This window comes from Danio rerio, chromosome 20, assembly GCF_052040795.2.
Source record: "Danio rerio strain M-AB ecotype USA chromosome 20, GRCz13ab, whole genome shotgun sequence".
In the NCBI taxonomy this organism is placed as follows: Eukaryota; Metazoa; Chordata; class Actinopteri; order Cypriniformes; family Danionidae; genus Danio; species Danio rerio.
In genome coordinates this window covers 21,465,450-21,473,199 of record NC_141040.1, presented here as the reverse complement: position 1 = coordinate 21,473,199, position 7,750 = coordinate 21,465,450, and the positions used below count along the sequence as shown (strand labels likewise).

Genomic DNA, 7,750 nt, shown 5'->3' with positions numbered 1-7,750 from the left:
AGCTGCTCTCTTAAAAAGTTTTCCCCTGATTAGGGAATGCACAGCAAATGCTTCTTTAATTAGTTTTTGTGGCAGCAATCAATGCTCTCTCCAGTGGTCGAGAAGCTAATGCAAGAGTGCTTGTCTGAGGTTACCGTTCCCTGATGCATATTTTCAATTGTTTTTATAACTCTGCACACATGTAGCGAGGGGTTACACAGTCATACACACACACGGATCAGCACATCCCGCTTTCTCGCAATCTTATTTGTTCTCTGAAAAGGTTAGCGTCTTCTGCTAGAACCAATTACTCGCAAACGCTGCTGTTAACAGAGGCAATCATTAAAACATAACCTTCTGCATGCCAACATGTTTATACATTACTGGCTGTTTTCAAATGATGGATCCAGAGGTTCTGTGTTTTTTTCTCTCTTCACGAACCCAGGCAGTATAGCCTCTTTTGGGAGCTCAGTATTTACAATCCTTTGAAAAACACTGAGACGAAAGCTAGCACTGGCCAAGCTTTCCTCAGGCCAGCATAGGAAATGTGAAAGGATCCGAATGCCTCCGGAGCACACACGCTTTCAGGACAGCAGTTTGCGTGACAAAGGTCAAACCCGTCTCATTAGAATAACAGTTTTCGCTTTGGGGCAGGACAGGAACTTTCAAAACGCTTTTTTAATAATGAGATACATGTAGTCCCATTGGAGATACTTTTATCTTTAACTCTACTGATTAGACCCAGATAGCAAAATACACTCGGGCCAGTTCCGGCTAGATTGTCGCCTGCCGGAGACTTACCCCTCGGCCCAACTCCGGCTGCCGGACTCGGGCCGGATGCCTGTGGACTCACTGCCCGATTCCGGCCCGAATCAAGCGGGCCAGATGCGGCGGCCGTAAGCGAGCCGACGCTGCGCATCCGCGCCGGAATCGGCGCGAGGGTAATGTGCGCTGCGGCCCGGAGCTGGCGCGACTCCGTATTTTTACACCTTATAAAACCTTTTGGTATTACATTGGTACTTGATATATGGTATTACAACCATTTGAATTTATATAACAGCAAACACAGGCTATAATGTAAACACACAGTGTAAGCACTGCGTTTAACCTTTGAATAAAGTGCAAACTGCATACATATTCTGTAACGAAAATAATCAGACAAATTACAAAATAAATAAATGTTAAACGTTTATTGATTGCAAGAAAAAACAGTACTAAAATTTTATAAATAATTTTGTAGTGCACAAGAACATCAATATAAAAACAACAATAAAACACAATAAAGACACACAGAAAGATTTAAACAAAAAATCTAAAAATTACACACAAACACAGATGTTTTTAAAACAACCCTGTTTTCCCAATAGACTTGAATTAAAAATTTGTACAAACAGCTAAATTTTATATAAACCTAAATATAGAAACCAATTTAAGACACAGCAAGAAACATCTTAAAAATACCAATGACAATCCGTAAAATATCCAAGTCAAACTTGTAAAAAGTACTGCAGAATTCTGAAGAAACATCTTGAAACATTTTTTAATAAAACATTAAAATAATAATAAACAAACAAATATATATATATATATATAAATAAAAATATAAATATATAATTGCAGAAGTATAAAATCAAACTTATTTTTAAATAAACTTGAACAAAATCAATTGCACAAACAGCAAGACATGAGTGAGATGATTATACATTTCATATATATACACGTCCTGTGCAATTTATATTTATAATTTTATTTGTATTACGTTTATTAAAAATGTATCAAGATGTTTCTTCAGAATTTGGCGCACACACATACATACATACATACATACTATACATATATACACACACACACACACACACATATATACATATACATATATATATATATATATATATATATATATATATATATATATATATATATATATATATATATATAAATGCAAATGAAAGAAACAAATTGTTCAAGTATCAGGGAACATCCTAATACACTTAAAATGTTGTTTAAAAAATAAAACAAAATAGTGATGTAGACATTTGACACATTAACTTTCTCTTCTTTCTTCCTCCATCCCTGTCAGGGGCAAGTTGTAGCTACCTTGTAATGCATTTTTCCACTTCTTTATCAGTGGTGTGGTATGGACATTTGTCCTCACTCCATCTGTGATTAAAAGATAAACAGATAATTAGTAGTGAACAAGTAAAAATGTAAAAAAAAAAAAAAAAGAAAAAATTAGGAAAAAGTAGGCTACCTACAAAGCAAAAAAAAAAACAATAAAAAAAAAAAAAACAAATAAACTTAAAACAGTTTGAAATTAGCAAGAACTTGAACTTACCAGTTTCTTCATTTGTTTGGGCTGCTCCTTTAGTTGATTTTCAAGCTTTTCTAAATCAAATTGGCCAAAGGAAGGTCAAATGTGTTTACATCTGGAATTTCATCACGTCTGTTTTGGTTTTGTGAGAATCAGGCCCAGCTGCTGCTTTATGACGTTGCATGATTTTAAAACTTCAGTCAGTCGTGCTAAAAAAGAAAAATAACAGATTAGTATAAATCAACCTGTAGCTTATTCTCATACAACTTCTGTAAATACAACAGTGGGTTAGACACTGCTGATATTCTCTAGTTGATCTTTACTTTCTAGCTGCATTAAACCTTAACAAATTTAGTGATGTCTTCAATTCTTACAAAGACATCATGAGATGCAATAAGTTCTGTCTTGATCTCAAACTGCACTAGAACAAAGACTGTAAATGTTCATAGGTGTACTGCAGGAGTGTCCAAACTTTTTGGGCCGAGGGCCAGATGCAAAAAAACAAACGTTGTGGCGGGCCAAATTTTACATCACACACACACACACACACACACACACATATATATATATATATATATATATATATATATATATATATATATATATATATATATATATATATATATATATATATATATATATATATATATATATAAATAAAAATACAGTTGAAGTCAGAATTGTTAGCCCCCCTAAATTATTAGCCACCGTTTATTTTTTCCCCAATTTCTGTTTAACGGAGTTAAAAAAAAATTTTCCACACATTTCTAAACATATTAGTTTTAGTAACTCATTTCTAATAACTGATTTATTTTATCTTTGCCATGATGACAGTAAATAATATTTGACTAGATATTTTTAAGACACTTCTATACAGCTTAAAGTGACATTTAAAGCCTTGACTAGGTTAATCAAGTTAACTAGTCAAGTTAAGGTAATTAGGCAAGTTATTTTATAACAATGGTTTGTTCTGAAGACTTAAGGGGCTAATAATTTTGACCTTAAAATGGTTCATAAAAAAATTTAAACCGCTTTTTATTCTAGCCGAAATAAAACATAAGTCTTTCTCCAAAAGAAAAAATATTATCAGACATACTGTAAAAATGTTCTTGCTCTGTTAAACATCATTTGGGAAATATTTAAAAAAGAAGAAATAAATCAATGAGGGGCTAATAATTCAGACTTCAACTGTGTGTAGATAGACAGACAGACAGATAGATAGATAGATAGATAGATAGATAGATAGATAGATAGATAGATAGATCATAACAAGAACTGCTGCTTAATTGAATGCATGTAATAGCGACACCCGGTGGTTATTTATTGAATTACGTTCATTTTTGTATAGCGGGCCAGATTCTATTGATATTTATAAAAAGCCTCGCGGGCCATAGTTTGGACACGCCTGGTGTACTGGAATGTACAGTATCTGTGCATCTTGATGGTGGTCTTAAGATTTCTGCCATAGTCATTGATGGTGATGGTACTTGTGGTGCTGCATTGATTTCTGAAATCTTCATACCTGCCTTTTATCCAGCCTCTTTGTTCCAAGTAATTTTTCTTCATCACGGTATAGATGTGTCTATACTGTCCCTTGATCAGATACATTTACAAAACAAAAATCACTTTAGTATAGTGCCAGGGCAAAACTCACAGGTTGTATTAGATCAATGACATAATGTAGACAGTATGTGTTTAAAATAATTGCAAACAAACCTGTTCTGTCTTTAGATGTATGACAGGCGATCATCATCCTCATCTGTCTACCAATCAGAAATCACAGTTGCGTGTGGATGTTTGAGTCGAGCTTCCTCATATGCATCTATAATAAAACATCACATTGTTGTTAACCTCCCGTAAAGAAAAGTTCAAATCCTGAAATACTATCAAAGTTAATTAATGCATAATACCTATAGTGTAAATAATCAGTACACAGAAGGTTGCACAAGATTTATTCGGAGATTCATGCAGAGTGACAGCCTTATGAATCTGAGACATAGATTTGTAAGATGGCCAAGCACATGCATTATTCTGTACCCATGAAGATTAACCTACCATTGTGAAAAATGTTTGATGATGATAGCCAATAACAATAAACCATTTCAGCTGTTTGTGAAGCAATTAGTAATGTAATGTCTGAAAAGCTCAATCTATGTTGAAAATGTATCAGCAGTTTACAGCTTATAATAAACTTTTAGCACACAACTATAACATGCCTATTCACGTTCAAAAGAGTGTGCCATTGACTTCTTTGGTCGTGATGTGCTGCAAAATGATCTCACTAACCTTTGTTAAACAAGAACAATAAGACTTAACCAACAAATATTGTTACTCATTCATTTAAATCAGAACTTATCACTGTCAATAACATAACCCTGCTGAAAAATCCAGCTTAAACCAGCCTAGGCTGGTTGGCTGGTTTTAGCCGGTCAACCAGGCTGGTTTTAGAGGGGTTTTGGCCACTTCCAGGCTGGTTTCCAGCCATTTCCAGCCTGGTCTTAGCTGGTCAGGCTGGAAAATGACCAGCAAAATCCAGCTAAAACCAGCTTGACCAGCCTGGTTTAAGCTGGTTCTAGCTGGATTTGGCTGGACTCCCAGCTTGGCTAGGCTGGTCAAGCTGGTTTTAGCTGGTCATCTCCCAGCCTGACCAGCTAGGACCAGGCTGGAAATGGCTGGAAACCAGCCTGGAAGTGGCCAAAACCCCTCTAAAACCAGCCTGGTTGACCAGCTAACACCAGCCAACCAGCTTAGGCTGGTTTAAGCTGGATTTTTCAGCAGGGAAAAAAACAAAAAATAAAAAAAAACATCAAAATCTGCTTTAAGACGTTCAGTTTTACATTAACTGACCATTACAGCTTGAACAAAAGAAATAATTGATTCACATAGGCTAACACATATGAATTAAAGTGCACACTAATATATTTCTCTTGGATAATTTAAAGAGAATAGTAAACAGTCGAGTTTTGATCATTTTTCGTGACTAACTGCATAAACAAGATAAACAATAATATTTTATTAATCCAAAACGATTAGTTTTTATTTACACATAATCACAGAATTATTACTGTTGGATAAGTATACGCCTGTACAATGATTTTTTTCAACATCCACCGTACTTTATAATGTTAAATCAGGAAAAAAAACACGTTTTGCCAAGTTAGTTAATGGATTCGTCTACAGAAACTTTCTTTAACGCAAAGTTAGCATACACACAAATTCGTTTCATATTTCTTTAAAATAATTAAAATAGATTTCAGTTACTACACACGTTACAATCTAACATTGTGTAAAAGGAAAAGGAACTTTCAGACGTGTTTGTAACTGTTAGCGTTAGCATACATTAGCTCCAGTCGTGTTTCTTAAAGCAAGTTACATTTCGTATCAAACTGTTTTAAATTACTAAACGCTGTTACAACCAAACACCGTGGAAATGTTTTAAGCTATAAATTCGCTAATTATACAGTACACAAGCAGTAAAAAGCTTACCTCTCTGACCTGAATCCACGTGAAGTCTTTAAAAAAAACCAAACTTTTTCTTCTTGTGATCTTCGTGCCATGGTGGTTGACAACCAGCTTTTTGGAGCATTACCGCCACCGTCTGGATTGGAGTGTGGATCATGAGTTTAGTCACGCATGTGTTTATTATGAAACCAACTTCTGCTTTAAAACAAAAACAGTCAGCACAGGAGCGTGCTATCTCAAAAAAAAGCGAATTTTACATAGTTTTTCTCTAGATGACATGTATAATCTATTTATAAATAATATTGTTTTGTTTGCGTCTAAACATTGCGACCATCCACACTAAATATTCTTTTTTTTTTTTTTTTTTTTTTGCTATCGTACCATGAATATTTTCTCAAATTATCATTAAACGTGGAGCTAACAGATTACTGGATAAAATAAGAACTTAATCGGTTGCCATATGGTTGACCGGAATCGGGCCAGTGCTTTACAGCCGCATCACAACCGCATGTGCGCAAGCGAGCTGCGGGCCGCACTCGGCCCGGATAACACTCGCCGATGCCGAGTCGGAGCCGGAGGCGCCGGAGGGCAGCCGAGCTCGGGCCGATTACTGCCTGCTATCTGGGGAGAACCTGCACACCCACCAAGGTTTAGCAATACAAGGCGAGAGTGCCCATGGCCACAGTGTCCTGAGAAGAGGTCAGGCATGATTAGCACATGCTCTACAGCAGTAGACCGTTCGTTTTCTGCAAGATGTTACAGCTACAGTCACTGACAAATGACAGATTAATTTTGACAGCACAGCTTTGAAAATACCCATGTTGGACAGGGCCTAAGAGTTTTGTTTCAAGCCCCTTTGATTAAAAAATGTTAACATAAGCATTAACATAAGTGCAAATTTGTGACACTAGGAAGATTAAAGTTGCAATGAAGTCAAAAATTACTCTGCTTATTTTTTTTTTTATGTATATAGTAGTGCTTGTTATAAGCAATGCATTTGTACACGTCATTGTTTAGTAAAAAAAAAAAAAAAAAGTCCTCATATCCTTTTTTTCTCATAGTCCTTCATCAAATGTCATCACCTTCTCTCCACCCTCAAAATGACGTTTCTTCATTTCTGGTAACATGGAATGCTTTTTGGGAGGGGCTATAAGTGAGGATCTAATTTCTGCTCTGCCTTCATCCATTTCATTTTGTTCACAACACCCATTTTTTTAACAATCCGATTGGTTCCCAAATGATAAAATTTGAAAATATTTATTAATTATAAAATAAAACAAAAGAAGAAAAAAAAAAACCCAAGGGGTAAAACATAGGGATGGCTGCAGTGAAACTGATGTTTTGACACAGTGTCGAGATCAAGAAGTGCAAGTGTTTCGAAACACTGCACCGAAGCATAATCCCAGACTATGTCACATGACTAAGGTGATTCGAAACACCCAGGTTACATGACTAAAGTATTTCGAAACACTGGGTCATGTGACAAAGCGATTCAAAATATCGTCCATTTCAGAAGTGTTTAGAGCTGTGATGATTTTGACTGACACGGTTGGGAAAAAAATTAATGTAGCCTAGTGAATTGTGTCTGCACAGATAAACTCTGCTGCAAATGGCCCGAGTTCGAGTCTCAACTTGCAGAAATAATCACAAATATTTACGAATGATATTATGACTTGATTTATTTTATTAATTTTCCTTTTTATGACCAAAACAAGACATATTTATCCACTGTTCATTCTGATGTCAGACCATTGTTAAACAAAACACTCTTTAAGAACAGAGCATTTAAAAACAAACTAAAAACAAACAAATCTATAGCGACCACCCTGGACTTGAACCCAATATCTCTCCATGCTAGTCAGGAACTCTCACCGCTTCACTAAATCACTTGAAATCTCAACTCTACAACTTGGAGTTTAATACCTCAATTGGCTTTATTGTTTCTTTGCTAGGCAAGGCAAGGCAAGATGATTTATATAGCGCATTTCATACACAATG

General features: G+C 35.4%; 1 long non-coding RNA gene across 2 annotated transcripts; it reads right to left on the bottom strand.

The window, feature by feature from the left end:
• Nucleotides 1-1,154: 1,154 nt before the first annotated feature.
• On the bottom strand, nt 1,155-5,833 carry LOC147839127 (uncharacterized). Of its 2 annotated transcripts, XR_015518333.1 has the most exons (6): nt 5,079-5,833; nt 4,007-4,665; nt 3,813-3,883; nt 2,315-2,499; nt 1,936-2,139; nt 1,155-1,506 (listed from the first exon to the last, which is right to left on the bottom strand). It is a non-coding gene; the product is annotated as an uncharacterized LOC147839127 (long non-coding RNA). The 2 variants fall into 2 exon arrangements; XR_015518334.1 differs by lacking the exons at nt 1,155-1,506; nt 1,936-2,139 and having other exon boundaries at nt 2,363-2,499; nt 4,007-4,112; nt 5,777-5,833.
• Nucleotides 5,834-7,750: the final 1,917 nt, after the last annotated feature.